The following is a 15,495-nucleotide window of genomic DNA, read 5'->3' on the forward strand; positions in this document are numbered from 1 at the left end:
TTAAATTTAAAAGCCTTTTTATTCACTGCTCCAAATGTAAACCTCCCTCCTCCCCCAATATTGCTTGGTTTTCTAGCTAGTCATTCAGTGTGCAATAATGAATAGCGGTCAAGCATGATGAATTTTTTAGTAGTTGGGCACCTTTGTTATTTTAACCTTTTCCTTTATAATTAAAATGCCTTTCATAATAATAGGTTACTATATTTTAATTGCACTCTGGAAAACAATATTCCACATGATTTGTGTTCTGTGCCTTAGGTTGTTCTTTATGAGCTCTACAGATTCAAAGGCCAGGAAAATAACTGGAAATATTTTGTCCAGTTCTGCAAATACAGACTGTCTTCCAAGATTTCTGGTTCAGATTCTGCCCTTTCAGGTCCTACTGCTAGAATTCATCCTACAGTGCAAGGAGCTGGTGACCTCATTGATGTTCACCAAAACTTTGTTACGAAGTCATGAATGGCACCCTCCTTAATAGTGGAACTATCACAATCAGACACAGAAAAATGAATCAACCACTATTTGTTGTAGCTCATTGCATTCCCTCTTTAGCCTTTTTATAAACGTAGGTGCCAATGCTCCAATTGGATACACAAAGACTGACCTCTGTGCCCTTGGAAGGTCCTGCTGTCTTCATTTAGACTTCAGAAGGATACAGCAATTAGCTCACACAAATCCATTCACAATATTAGATTTTAGTTTGTGAGAGGATAAGAATGTCTTTATTAGTCTAAAATCGACTTAGATCCAGACACTGTAGAAGTTGATGTGAGGAAGAGTATGGCTATCATGCAACTGAGAAGGAAGAAGCAACAGTCTTATTTTATCGGTGTAAATAATGCTACTAATAATTCATGCATGGTGCCTCCCTTCTTACTCCATCCTAATGATCACGGGGTACATTTCTGACTGTGGAATAAATTTTTCCCATATCAGTGTTTCTAATTACTTCAACACAATTAAAGATAGGCGTTAATCAATGTTCCCTTATCCTTTCTAAACTATGTGGCAGCAGCTAATAAAAGGGTCACTTGAAAATCCTCTGATCTCTCCCACGTCCTCTGCAATTTTTCAAAAAAAAAAAAAAAAGCGTTGCCAAAGGCTTCAGTTTTGGTCTCGATATTTCACTGATGAATTCAATAATTAAATTAATCTAGGCCTCTGGCTTCTGTAACTTTTAAATAACTCTCATTGGACAACTTTTTTATTTTTTATTTTACTGGGATACTAAAACTGTACAATCTCTTTCTTCCTGGGAAGATCTGTTCCACTCTTTGAGATGTGACTTTCAACTATCCGCCCGAGCACTTAGGTTAAGACCTTAGGGAATTTCTAGAGAAGATTGGTTGCCCTAAGGCTGAAGTCTTCCCTCTGCCCAGTCAATAAACTTCTAGTAAAGTCAGGAATCTGAGAAATGGAGTCCAGGGAAGTTCTGAAAACTTGTTTGACTTTGTTTCAATGAAGAAAAAAAACCTTCTTCAAACTAACCTAGCGTCATTGGGTAAATTTTTAGTATTGCAACCTACAGAAACTACTGTACAGCCCCGAACTTGATGAATAGTGATGGACCTAAACTAAATCCCTGTGGGCAGCATTTTTGTCTGTGTATAGGGTGCTGCTCAGAATCCAAACCCAGGTCATGAACCACGTTTTGTAGCTGCCTTCTGCCTTTACAAGAGGCTAGACCAGAAACCAAGGTCTATGGGGGTGGTTTCTATCAAGTGGAGGGACAAACAAGGAGGACATCTCAAGACCTAGAATCAGATCTGAATTTCGCATTCACCTCTACGACCTTCCTGATTCATGAACATCACAGCAAACTGGAATTATCTGATATTATATCATCACCCCTCCAAATCCTGGGCTGAGAAGAGAATTTTTAAGAATTATGAAAACCAAGGAGCCAACACCCACTTTCTTGCAGATGTTTTGCAAGTGTAAAGTGACTGGCCTATTCAAGAATCAAAGCAAATGCTTTGCTACAGGTCATCTCGCTTCCTGGGCCATTTGGTGTAGAGCCGCTTCTCTGGGATATCTCCTTCTCCAGTCCCATGACAAGAAGGACACAAAACATCCAGAACCCTTCACTCACATTCATAATGACATTTTATATGATGACAAGTCTTAGTCACAGGAACGTAACTAAGGGATGGGAGTTGAGTCTGGGGCACTCTCGACTTAGTGGCATAGGGGTCAAAAAATGCAGTAGCTGCTGCTATTTTACCAGCCCCCGTGCCACCACCAGCAATTGGGCTGCAGTTTGCACTGCTGCTGCCCAAAACACGGAATTGCTCAGTTTATACCTCTGCTTGATCAAGCCTCTCCCATCTACAGCCAGAAATCTGTATTTTTACCTATGGGATACAAAGCTGATCATAGTACCTGAGCCCCAGCTATGAGAAATACCTAGGACAGACAGATTTCACCCCCTTGTAATGACTTGTTAAGTCAGTGAGAGTCTAGTGACATTAGTGGGAGTGAGATCAGACACCTGAAGAAATGTGATGCACAATGTTTATCAGAAATGACGGGGAGAAAAAATAGCTTTATGCTGAACTCAAAAGTAATACTGCGGTATCAAATATGGACAAGTTGCAAATTAACCCCAGCACAATAAGAGCTTCATTCTCTTCTCAGATTTTTAAAGACTTTAAATTTAATGACTTTACCATAACTACTCATATCCAATTCTAGTTTCAGTGTGAAAAGAATCGAGCCCCCCTTTTTTTTTTTTTAACCTGGTAGCCAACACGGTAAGCTGTGGCTCTTAAAATGAACATTTATAAAAGGGAGCTCCACGGGAACAAACTACGTAAGGAGAACTTAGTAAAGTTTGTCAATACCGTAAGAAATGCAGCTCTGTTATTCTACCACAGGCCCATGAGATCAGCACTAAATCACTATTGATTTCATATAGCAATATCAAGTTGAAACTGCATTAATATACATAGCATAGCAGAACATGATAGATCCAACTAGTTAATACCTCTTAATTTTAACAACATCAAGCACTTTTTGGTGGGGCATAGATGCAATCAGTCTTTTTTTTTTTTTTGGTAAAAGGTTCTCCAAGAGAAAAGAACAAATTGAAACCATACCTAACCTGCCAGCCAGGAGAACACAAGGGTGCTGCGGTAGAGAATCACAAGACGGTGCTTTTACACACAGTTAATTCTTTTCCATACCATACAGGCACTGCTCTTTGAAGAAATATATTGTAATGGGTGTGGATGGCATGAGAACAGGCAGTGGCAGGAAATGGGCAAAGCCTCTCAGAGTCATAAGCTCGCCCCTTGTCTAAATTCCCGGGGTAGCATCACTCTATGCTACCCCAGTCTCTGGGTTTGTGACAGGGCCACAGTTGAAGATTTCAAAGCCAGTGTTTCACAAGCAATTAAATTCGCAATGAGATCTACTGGATGGGCCAACCTTAGACAGAACAATTTATTCTTAAAATCAATAGCTGTGTCGCTGTTACTTGTCCCTGGGGAAGGCTCGTGCACATGTGCTCTGGCATGCAGCAAGTTGCCCTGGGTGCAGTAGGCGAAGCTGGGGCCAGAAGCCTTACCTGGAGTCCTAGGGGCCACCCATGGCCCCTGTGGTGGCCATTTGGCACACAGGACTGGAGCATGGCTCTGGCTGGCCAGACTCCAATTCTGGGTGGTGTACACTGCCTCCATGTGCACCGCTCTGCTTTTTTCAGGCACAGCTTTTTTTGACACCAGGATCTCCCAGTGTAAAAAAAACAAAAACAAAACCTACAGTGCTGCAAATTAGCAACACAGCAAACTCCTGCATATATGACACGTGCAGTTTGTGGTGCGGCAGATGGGTCTGTGACGCCGCATACCTCGTGTGCACGCTCGTGTGGACATGCACAATGCTTCTATTGGAAACTGGAGCAAAAATGAATTAGGAAGTCTGGTGTGGTCAGTAGCAATCATCACATGCAACACAAATACAGCATATAAGACTCTTCTCCAAGGATGCTAAAATAAGATCAAGCAGTGATACAGTAAAATAAAAGAGGACTAGGAGAATAAAAATGGTTTTCTTTACACAGTGGTTGGGAAAATATCAATGCAGAGTTTACTCATTGACTGACTCCCAAATTGTGAAGAGTTAGGGGTTATGATCAAAAAACGTTGCCACTCATTAACAGGTATCTCCAATCTGTCCCTAGTGACTTGTCCCAGGAGGAGATGAATAAGGGTCCCAACTTGTGTGTGGTTCATAATCACACCAGTAACTTTGGGCACCTATACACTTGTAGCAAAGCTGTTCTGATGCTCTCTAATTAGTCGAGTCTGCTGGAGTGTGGTAAATCCTGTGCTCCAGCAGACTCCAGCATCACATGCATCAGCATCCCTGCACTGAAAAATGGCAGTGGGGGAAGCTCATTTGATGAGCTTTAGTTAAAACAACCCCGTCACCATTTTTCAGGGCGGGGACACTGATGCACGTGATACTCCAGGCACTTTAATTAGAGCTGCTTTAATTAAAGCACTCCCTACCACTCTCAGAGCATGTGTATAAACTCCCATTAGGATCTGATCCAAGCTTGTTGAAACCTTTAGGAAGACTCCTATTTCCACTGTTTCTTTCCAGACTTCCCTGTCTCTTCTTGAAGGAAGGAAAGATTCTTGCCCAGATGAATTGCCTGGCAATGCTAATCCTGTTCCTGTCCTCTTCCTTTCTCAGCAGGAATGGTTGAAGGGTTGTGTTCTGTCACTGTTGAGTGCTTTCACTGTTTTTAGCTTCTCTAATGTGTTAAGACAGAACTGTCACCTTCTCTAATACTTGCTGCAAAGGTTTTAGTTTTTTTTCCTGGAAAGAAGCATCTGAAATGAGGTTTACAATGCAGATTTTATATGCGGCACTATTCCCCATCTAGGGAATGAGAAGTTTCTATGCAGCAGAACCACTGTTTAAATGATCCACAGTCTTTTACATGGCATGACCATAATGCCATCACAGGAAACAAAGAGTTTGGGAACCACATATTTTTATCTTCCTTCTGTCTTCACACTCATACAGAGTGGCCATCATTTAAATCAGGACTATCCAACTTCTGAGTGGCTCAGAGCATCCCGACTATACATGCCCCCTGGGCCACACACAACATAAGGTTTCCTATCCTGCCCCAGCCCATCCCACCCCACTCCCAGGATTGGGGAAGCAGCAGAAGATGGAGGAGTGAAGGAAAACCTGAATATCCTGGTCGCAGTGGTAGTAAGATTGTGAAGGGGGAGCAATACCTGGATTGGGAGCCCAGGAGCTGCCCACAAGTACCAACTGGACAGCCCTGATTCAAACTAGTCCCTTTCCTCCTTGTTAGGTTAAAAGACACTATCCCTTTCCTCCTTGTTAGGTTAAAAGACGCTTTACAGTGGACATCTGAGGGGTTTTTGAGCACAAACTCCCTACAAGTTCATCTATTCCCATTGAAACTGTTGAAAGTTTTGAAAGAATAATTCTGTTTAAGCCTCTCCAGTTTCTAAATCAAAATTTGACATGGGGGAAAAATCATGTCACTTCTTTCTGTGAAAGTCATGGTCAGTACTTGCTGTTCATGTTATAAATCTACTGGTTTCCATTAATTATCCTTCCTCCTCTGCAAAGGCAGCATGGCTGTAACTTTGCTCAGCATAGTAGGGGCATGAACATGAAATGTCTTCTGAAGAAACCTTGAAGGTCAATTCCTCACTTGTACAGCTCACTATATATTTAGACAAAATACAACCAAAATACATTAGGTGCTAGAGATGCAAGCAAGCGTGGAAAAGAAAATCAGATACTAGACACAGCACCTCCCTTTTCGTGTGGGATAATTATGCATTTTCCTTTCACAGCCCAGCTTCCTCATGCCTCTTTCATTTACTAGATCATACAATACAGCAACGTGTCAGTTGTGATTCCCTCATTCACTGAGGATATGCAATTTCAACCTCTTTCCCCCAAGAAGCTGAAGAATCAAATTCAGCATCATGAAAATGTATTCATGCTGTCCACATTCATATCCCGGAGTATAACCGTGGAACACTAAAACAATTGCTGCATTATAAAATACATCAGTGTATCTTTCCTGCTAAACAATACAAGATGTCTTTGTTCTTTACCAATACTGGCAGGTAGAGAATTTGCTTAGATGGAACAATTCTTTGATACAGCCTCGAGGGCCAAAGCAAATGCAGGCTTTTCTTTTCACTCAAATTCATTACCAAAGCATGTAGTGGTATTTGTAGAAAGGCGAATGTCCCTAACGTTGAAGGCAGTTATAGCCAACCTGATAGAACACTAAATACTGAATTTCAGTATTAAGACTGAAAGGTAATGATGCCGACAGCGGTGTTGAATGAAAAGTTCCATTTGAGCGCCATGCATTTTTATTCCTGGTACCACCCTTACTGATGGCATGACTTGTGTTATTTTACTTTTCTGTTTTTAATGTCCAGGCAGTCCTCGACTTGCAATGTTTCAAGTTACAGTGTTTCGCACTCTTGACATTTATACATTGACACTGTGTTTCGACTTTCTGATGCCCGTTTCAACTTCACAGTGTTTGATCCGACGCCACGCCACACCAGCGAAGAAGTTTGCTGCGTCGCCCATCTTCCTGGAGAACATCTTTCAAAACTTCCTTGGACACTTGCTTTAAGAAAGCAGACAAGACTCCAGAAAAACCTGCAATCAAGACTCCTGAGAAGACTCTAGCCAAGCATCTTTCAAATGTCCAATTAAGTGCCTTCAAAAAGTCCAGCAAAGTCACCTCAAAGAAGTCCTTCCCAACCAATATGATTGCTATTTACAACATAAATGCATTCATGTAACTATATTACTCATCTATAATTGATTGAGTACAAAATGTTGGTTATTTAGGTGAAAATAAGGTATTGGGTCTTGGTTCAGGAACCGGACCCCCATTTATAACATCATTTCCTATGGGAAAGTCGGTTCCAAGTTGCAACGTTTCGAGTTAAGACAGTTTTCAGAAACTAATTGTGATGCAAGTCCGAGGACTGCCTGTACAGAAATGTAAGTTGGAGTAGATTTGTTCTATGTCAGCATGACTATGTGGACATACTGAATTTCTGTGCATTTTAACACAGAACAGCTTGTGAATTACTGACAGTGTGCAAAACAAATGCTCCCACTTAATTCTGTACTCTGTGAGCTGTCCCGTGGAAGCTCAAGGTCCCAATGTAAGAAATAACTTAACACATATACTTAACTACGAGGAGAGGCTACGGGACCTGAACCTGCTCAGCCTCCACACGAGAAGGCTGAGGGGGGATCTAGTGGCCTGTTACAAACTAGTCAGGGGGGACCAGCAGGCACTGGGGGAGTCCCTGTTCCCCCGAGCACTGCCAGGAGTGACCAGGAATAACGGCCATAAGTTGACAGAGAGTAGATTCAAACTAGACATCAGGAGGCGCTACTTCCTGGTCAGGGCGGCTAGGGTCTGGAACCAACTTCCAAGAGAAGTGGTGCTGGCCCCTACCCTGGGGGGCTTTAAGAGGAGGCTAGATGTACACCTTGCTGGGGTCGTTTGACCCCAGTACTCTTTCCTGCCATGGCGGGGGGGGTCGGACTCAATCTGCTCAGGTCCCTTCTGACCCTAGAAACTATGAAACTTAAGAATGCAAGTTGTCCTGTAGAAAGCAGCAGAATAATTTGTGTGGTTAAAATTAACCTGAAGAAGAACGTTTTGCATTTGAAAGCTTATCTAACTTCATCTCAACTGTACACTTGATCCAATAAAAGATATCACCCCCAAAAATCCTTACCTCTTGTTAAATTACCCAAACATTTAAGTGCTTTTCTGGATCGGTGTGATAGGACGTAACATTATGTCTTCACAAGAATGGGACCAAAATCAGCATGGTCATCTATGTTGCATATAGTAAGAGAGTGCTACTATCCTGAAAACTTACACTATAAGTACACAAGACAAGTAAAGAAAGTATGTAAGAAAGAGGGAAATGAGACTTAATGTGACAAAATAAATTCCCCCAAATCTTCCTCATGGAACTGACCCCATATTTCCCGTGTCACTGTCATAACTGCAGGACTTCTCCATCTCTTTAATTTGAAACGGAGGCAGAGTAAACTTCAAAATAAACTCCACTAGGGTACAATACAATTTATTCCATAAATACAATCCCTGCTGAAAGAATTCATCCCCTCTTAATTATTCTGAATGCAAATTATAAGATCCAAAACAACTGGATAGCAGTAGATTAGCATAAGTCAATTGTCAGGCTGAGTGTGATGGAAATGAGCATTTTCCTGATTTCACTTTGCAAAACTTCCCAAGAACTTACACAAATAACCAATTTAGGCTTTCTTTTTTTAACCTGTTGCCTTCGTTTGACAACAAGACATTAGCAGCTATGTGCAAAAAGGAAAAAAAAGAGTTTAACTCATAGTAAATATAACAGATTTACAATAAGAAAAAAAGGTTAGGCTTTTTACTCTTGATTCTCCTTGAGACCAATGAGGGAGAAGGGGTGTAGCAGTATCAGTTTGACTTCCTTTAAAGCAAACCAACAATAAGTGTTAACATTTCTAATAGATTACTGGTGCTATTGAGGTATTTCTAAGCCCACTGCAGCGCTGCTGAGTTACACCAGCTGAGATCTGATATTCGAGTAGTGGTAGTCTAATAGGAGATATGATGGCACATAGATGCCTAAGGTGTTAAAATTGTCTGCTTCCAGGACATGCTTGAGAGGAAGGTATAGGACAAGAGAGAAAAGCCTAATTGTTGAACGATCTTGGCTTGTTCTCCATTCTTGTTCTTCAGCACAATTTCTGCACTGTTCATTTTGAAACAACAGCTTGACATCTCCAAACTAATTTCCTTGGTACATGAAGGCAGTCTCCCATGCTGGGCTGCGGGCGGAGACACAGCAACACGTCATGAGCTTCCTCGGGCGCACTGCCCACTAGAGAGAGGAGCCAACACCTTATCTTTCTGATAGTGCACATCCTCACTTAATCCTGCTGCAGAGGTTGTCGTCTTACCCTGAGTGGAAGAGGAGCTGAAGCACAACCATGTCTCTTCCGGCACCTGATGGGATATCGCTGTCATGAAGTACCTACTGGTAACTCCCAGGTTGGCCAGCAAAAGCGAATATGACCTTCGCAACCAGAAGCACAATCCTCTACTGGTTAAGCTGAAGAGCTAGACCCTCCAGATGAGAGGGGTATCAAACCCATATCCTGGACCAGCCACAGCGTGCTGAATGTATAACATGCGCTGACCCTGAGCCCGCACGCACAAATGGCTCCATGCATCCTTTCCCACCAAGCTTTGCCTACGCATGCAGCCGTGCCTACATTTTGTGAGACAAGAATACTCCAGGAGGATTTCCTGCTTGAAAGACAAGTGGCCCCAAAGCTGCGTGACTTTTCAAGTTCATCCTTATTATTTCTCTGCCTATTCCCAAGATAGAGGATAAGCCTTTCCTCTTTAGAAGTGGGAGCAATAGAGAAGGAAGTCTATAAACCGACCAGGTACAATACTTATCACAATCCAGTCATGTATGGATTAAATAGGACTAGTGCAACAAAGACTGTCTCATTTTCAAGGTCTTTTCTTATAGTTAATCTAAGCAAACATAAGTTAGATTTCCCCATGGTGAAGCTGCAAACAGAGATATGCTTTTTCACGCTCCTTTTCTTTTGTTCCTTCAAAATGTACCTGGATTTTATTATTTAACAGGCTATTCATGATAACCCCATAAAAAGGTAATGTAATTTATTTCCCTTGTTTTATCCTTGATGGCAAAGTTTCTGATGCACATAGTACAGCATGTCTGTCTAAAGCTCTTTAAAAGAGTTCCTATATGCAATTGTCATGACACAAGGGACTCAAATCTCCATTACCAATTGTTGGCTCTGCCATGGGTAATCTTGAAAAGGCAAATTCACCCTTTGGGAATATGGCTGGTTTCCTGACATGGGGCAAAATTGAATTTGGCCCAGGTGGAGCTGTACTTCTTACCCAACAGTTTAAAGACCCTTTAAATAGTGGTGCCAGCTGTGTGCCACAGGGACTACTGGCCTGTCTTGTAGCGGTAAAGCAAGCGATGGGAGAGTATAAGGAGGAATATGATTAAAGACGAACATCCTTTTGGATGTTTGTCATGTTACAGCCCCATCCTTCTGCCTCCATGGCAGGTTATGCCTACTTTATGGAAGTATCACAAACCTACCTATGTATGTCATCTCTGCATTTTAATCATTCAGAGTCTTTCACAAACACTAAGGTAGGGATATGATCCAAAGGCTTCTGACGTCAAATGGGAAGATTCCCATGAACTTCATCAGGTTGTGCATGAGTGCCCCAGACTTTGAGGAAAAAAAAACCCCTTCCTGAATTTTTATTTTTATTTTTTTTCTCAGTTTGTTGTTATCATGCTACTCTGTGCTCAGAGAGTGTCACTGAAATGAAGAAGTGCAAAATGAAAGATTATACTTTGAGAGCAATAATGCCTGTTTCCATCACAAGAGCTGGGGCATTTTGTAGATGGCACTTAACTGAAGAATGACCTTCTAATGGTGATGGATGTTTGTGTTTGTTCACTGTAACTAGCAGAAGTAAAAGGAAGCAAATATTTTTGGAAGGGGGAGGAATCGGTATAGTGAGGGAAGATTGTCACTCGCATTATGCTTTGTTGAAGGGAAACAAGATAAATTTAGGCTGTGAATTTAGATGAATGCTGTGGGGTACAGATCATCTTTTCCTATTCTACTGGGAATCTGGTCCTTGACTAAGGCTCCTAGAAAATATCAAAGGAGGTATAGACCAATAGCAAATCCTTTCCTGCATGGAACAGAGTTGTTGTAGAGGGATGGAAAGGGAACCAGAATATTAATCTGGGAGTCACGATCTGGCCCCTCATCTGGTCTTGAGATGCCCACCCGACATGGCTGCCAAATACATCCCTATTTCTTCTCTTACATTTGTGGGTCACCAGCAGGTTGATGAACTGCTACAAGCTTCTCGAGCAGAACAAGTTATTTTAGCCAAGGTCGAGATGGCTTGAGCCAGAGCTCCCAGGTTCTGCCCCTGCTGCCCTTAAAAAAGAAAAATCCAAGAAAACTTTGTTAAGCATATTGACAAGTAACAAAAAGCAACATGTTCTGGAGTTAAAAAGGCAGCTGACTTCAATACTATTCATTCATTCACCAGTGACATGTTTTCTCTTTTGCATTCGCAGCTGATAATAGCAAAGGATTAAAGTGATCTTGCAGGAAGTTGTCAATTGTGGTTGCTTTCATCTTCTTTGAAATTATGACTTCAGTTCTTCATAAGCTGGTGTGTAGCATGCAAATTAATATATCACATTTTGCCAGAAAACAACACAATGCTTGTCACCACGGCATTTCACTTGCATAGGTGTCTTTTCCCTATTATGTAGCCTCCCTCTTAGATGAGCTCATTGGAAAAGAGCCATTCAACAGAAAGTAATCCATAAATACAGGGCTGCTTACCAACATCTGGGTGAATCTAAACCAAAGCAAGGAATGCTAATGATGGCAAACAGAGATTCACTGCAACAAGAACAAAACAAAAGACATAATTTGGATAAATGAGGGTTTATATGCAGAAGCCACTTTATTAAAATGGGAGTTAAAAGTGCATTCCAGTGGCATTCAACCACTTCACATGCACCAGAAACTAATTTAAAAAAAGAAAAAAAAAAAAAAAGAAAAAGGCTTTTTAATACAAGAAAAAAAATGTGGAAATTCTCAGAGCCAAATCATAGAGTAGGACTGTCAAAAGCACTCAGTTCTGTGTGGACTCTGCTCATCTGGGGGAAGATTTGTTGCTTGATGCATTCTTTTCAATGGAAATATGACAATTTGCAAGAGATGAAGACTTGTCCCCGCTGACTTCAATGACAGTGCTTAGGCCAATGCTACACGCTTTTGAATGCCGCACCCCTCAAGAGCCCACAGTTCCCTCTGCTGTCTTATTCTTCATTCAGTATGCTGGCTACTGACTTATACCAACCTTGACCTTATTTTTCTAATGAATAATGCAATGTGCTGACGTACATTAACAGTGCTATAAAGACTACAGAAGAAACAGTTCCAGAGATCATCCACTTGTGTCGAATTCTTTACATTTTCTGATAGCACGATATCTCTCTGAAGCAGAAGAATCATTTCAATAAGAGGAAGTGGAATGATCTGTCTGACTACAGTGATGACACAGAATTACTGAAGTGCAAATAGTGCCTAAAAGATTGTAAATGTAAACATCCATGCATTTGCTATACGGTGCCGGCATTAACAAGTGTGTCTTCCAATGCCCAGATGTATTTTTAGTTGTACAGAGGATCAAACTGCAGGCTTTACTCATTTCCTAATATCTTATTATGCTGACTTTATAGTATTATATGCATCATAAAGTATAAATGAGCAGAATTAATATTTGGGTAGGTGGTACCAGTTGAGTGCAGCGAGGAGAGAAGCAGTAATCGGATTCCAGTGAATGTATTTGGAACGGATGGGTTAAGTTTGCAGTAACTTATTTATCTATCTGAGAGTCTCTAGGCAATAGATGAGGTATGACATGCAAGTTCTCAAGTGATAAGATGTTTAGAGAACATAGAAGAGGAGGAAAAATAAATGTAGGTGAAGTTTTATAGCTGGAAGCTATTTTAACTGTGGAGTGGCTACATTCACACTGGAACACGTTATTGCAAACTATACAGGGTCTGTCAACAGTTAGTCGCTGCAATAGCAAGCTATCCTCCAACATTACATTAACATGCAATTCTGACACAGCATATCCACAATAAATAAGGAAATAATCTTCATTACTAGTTGCAAAAAGGAAATGTGAACTGCAAATTTGCTCCAAAGTAAAAAGGTCACTCGGTTAAACGAATGTTTTCTTTCCCCTCTCCTTTACACACTCTTCCTCAGTCAGCTGGTAAGGCTGATTATGTATCCTAATACCATATGGAAGATATGCAGGAATCTAATTATTTCTAGCCACAGGACCTTGTAGTAAAGAATTCAGAGCGTGCATCAGTGTGACCAGCAAGTGTCTATGTCACTTAAGTATCTATGGCCAGGTACAACCATTACACTTTTACCAATAAAAGTAATTGGAAACTTGTCTATACTTATAACAGAATGGAAGTCCGGCACACAAAATTAGTCTATACCCATAACAGAAGTTTGGCACACAAACTAGTTTAAAAATGGTGGAACCGGGTCTAAGATTTGTACGCTCCACCACCACCAAAGGATGAGTGTGTGCTCCATTCATTACCAATCGAAACTATTCCTCTTACAGAAAACTGCTTAATTTAAACTGATTCCAACTCTGGCTTTTTGAATGTCTGTACCTAAGCTATATTTTCACAAACGAATTATGGAGCAGCTAAATACTCAAATAAAATTGACCGTCCTTCTGCAGCTCAAAACTCCTCTATCTAATACAGTGATTCTCAACCAGGATAGCATGGCACTCTTGGGTGCTTTGAGATCCTTTCCAGGAGGCTGCAGAGTCCTGCACAATGGTAGCACTGCTAGATGTGAACACATGATTCACAGGATGGTCCCAGAGATTGCAAATGGAAATCTGTACTGCTAAGACATTTTGACCTGTTGTGAACTTTCTAACATCTTTCCAATGGAAGCATTGCTCTATTATTTTTCTGTCATCAAAAAATGAGTGAAAACTGAGACTTGACATATGCTGAGGGGTGCCTCGAGTCTAACAAGGTTGAGAACCACTGATGCAATATCACCACAAAGCAGCTCCCAATAAACGAAATTCTTGCATCAACAAGGCAAGTTAAATATAGACAGTAAAATCTGGTCAATGGCTGGAAGAAAGCTCCTCCCTACATGCTATTCAGGGGTGGGTTGACTTCATCGTAAAGTACTGGAGATGTGCTTTGGCACAGTAAACTCATTTTAATGGGCTTCCACCCCAGTGGGCTTAATGGTTGCCTTCACATTGACCAATGCACACCATGGACTGAACAGGGTTTTGGGGAGATTATTCTGTTCCTCAAGGTAATTTGCTGTGCAACTTCTATTTCTCTTAACAAAAGAAAAAAAATACCAAAGACAAAGTTGATAAAATATGAATATGTGAGGAATGACCGCCATCAAGATTGGGGGACCCTGATAAAAAGTTTTCTAATTTCTAACTTCTGCTGTTCAACTATTACAACTGGAATCATCGTCCCCTTTGAATTCAAAGACACATGGACATCTGTGCTGAGAGCTGTCACTGGGAAAAAGATGGGCTTATCAGCTGAATCCCACATTTCTCCCTTCTTCTGAATTGAACAGCTAGTTAAATCAGACCTCAGGAAAGAGCACGGAGCAATGCTCAACTTCTATAAAAATTCTAGTGGCTTCAGACAAGCACATTTAAAAAAAAAAAAGAAAGAAAATGAAAGAAAACATATGTTATATATCTTGCTGGAAAAAATATATACAGCATACCACCACTGTACAGAATCTATTAGTATTTGAATGATAGTTTGTGGCTTGCCGTTGTAGTGAGATATATACTGCCATCTGCTGAAAAGAGAAGCGCTCCTACTGGGAAAAAAAAAAGAACAGTATATAACTTACCCAATTGATTTTGTGGGATAACACTTCTGTGCTACTACTGTAAGTAGTACCAGGCAAGTGTTGGGGCCACATTGTGGGGCATGACTCTAACAAATGTTGAGATGAATGAAATTTCTCCCTCTACTTATTTCACATCTTTGTCTGCTATGTGGCTACCCCAGCTGTGCTGAAGTAGTCTGAATTGAAAGAATACCACTGTAGGCCCTGGACTGGAAAGGATGCGATCATAAAAATAGATGACTACATAAATGGGAAAATACTATAAACACTTCCTATAATGGTCCACTGAAATCAACGGGAGTCTTTTTGACTTATTTTAAGGTGCTTATTGTCCAGATGTTATATGTTTCGGCACAAAACTGGGTGGTGTTTTAATGAGGGGCGCATAACAAGGAATATAATCTACTCAGAGCATCTCCCCCTAAATTAGGGGTGGGCAAAATGTGGCCTGCGGGCTGGATGTGGCCCACCAGGCCATTCTATCCAGTCCATGGGGGCCCTAAAAATTTTAGAAAATTAATATTTATCTGCCCCTGGGTGCCTGTCATGCAGCCCTCAATGGCTTGCCAAAACTCAGTAAGTGGTCCTCTGCCCAAAATAATTGCCTGCCCTAAACACAAGCCCATTCTTAGGCTGTACTTCCTCCTATATACAGTATCTCACACTTACCTAAAATAAGGACTTCAGACCACAGAAGCTATCAGGTGATTGAAGGACATTATTGTAAAGCGATTAACATAAAATTATCTAAATATGCATTCGGATACATGACAAGCATCTCATGACAGTATTCTCACTCAACATAAAGCCCATGTGTGAAGCGATTTTCTCTCTAGCTAACAAATTCAAGACAAGGTGATAGATGTTTTATACCAT

General features: G+C 41.0%; 1 long non-coding RNA gene across 1 annotated transcript; it reads right to left on the reverse strand.

The window, feature by feature from the left end:
* Nucleotides 1–2,261: 2,261 nt before the first annotated feature.
* On the reverse strand, nt 2,262–6,684 carry LOC109313752. The gene is made up of 3 exons (XR_002102137.1): nt 6,585–6,684; nt 3,672–3,674; nt 2,262–2,271 (listed from the first exon to the last, which is right to left on the reverse strand). It is a non-coding gene; the product is annotated as an uncharacterized LOC109313752 (long non-coding RNA).
* Between the last annotated feature and the right edge of the window lie 8,811 nt (nt 6,685–15,495).

The sequence above is a fragment of the Crocodylus porosus genome, unplaced genomic scaffold, assembly GCF_001723895.1.
Source record: "Crocodylus porosus isolate Cpor-Errol unplaced genomic scaffold, CroPor_comp1, whole genome shotgun sequence".
NCBI classification, from domain to species: domain Eukaryota; kingdom Metazoa; phylum Chordata; order Crocodylia; family Crocodylidae; genus Crocodylus; species Crocodylus porosus.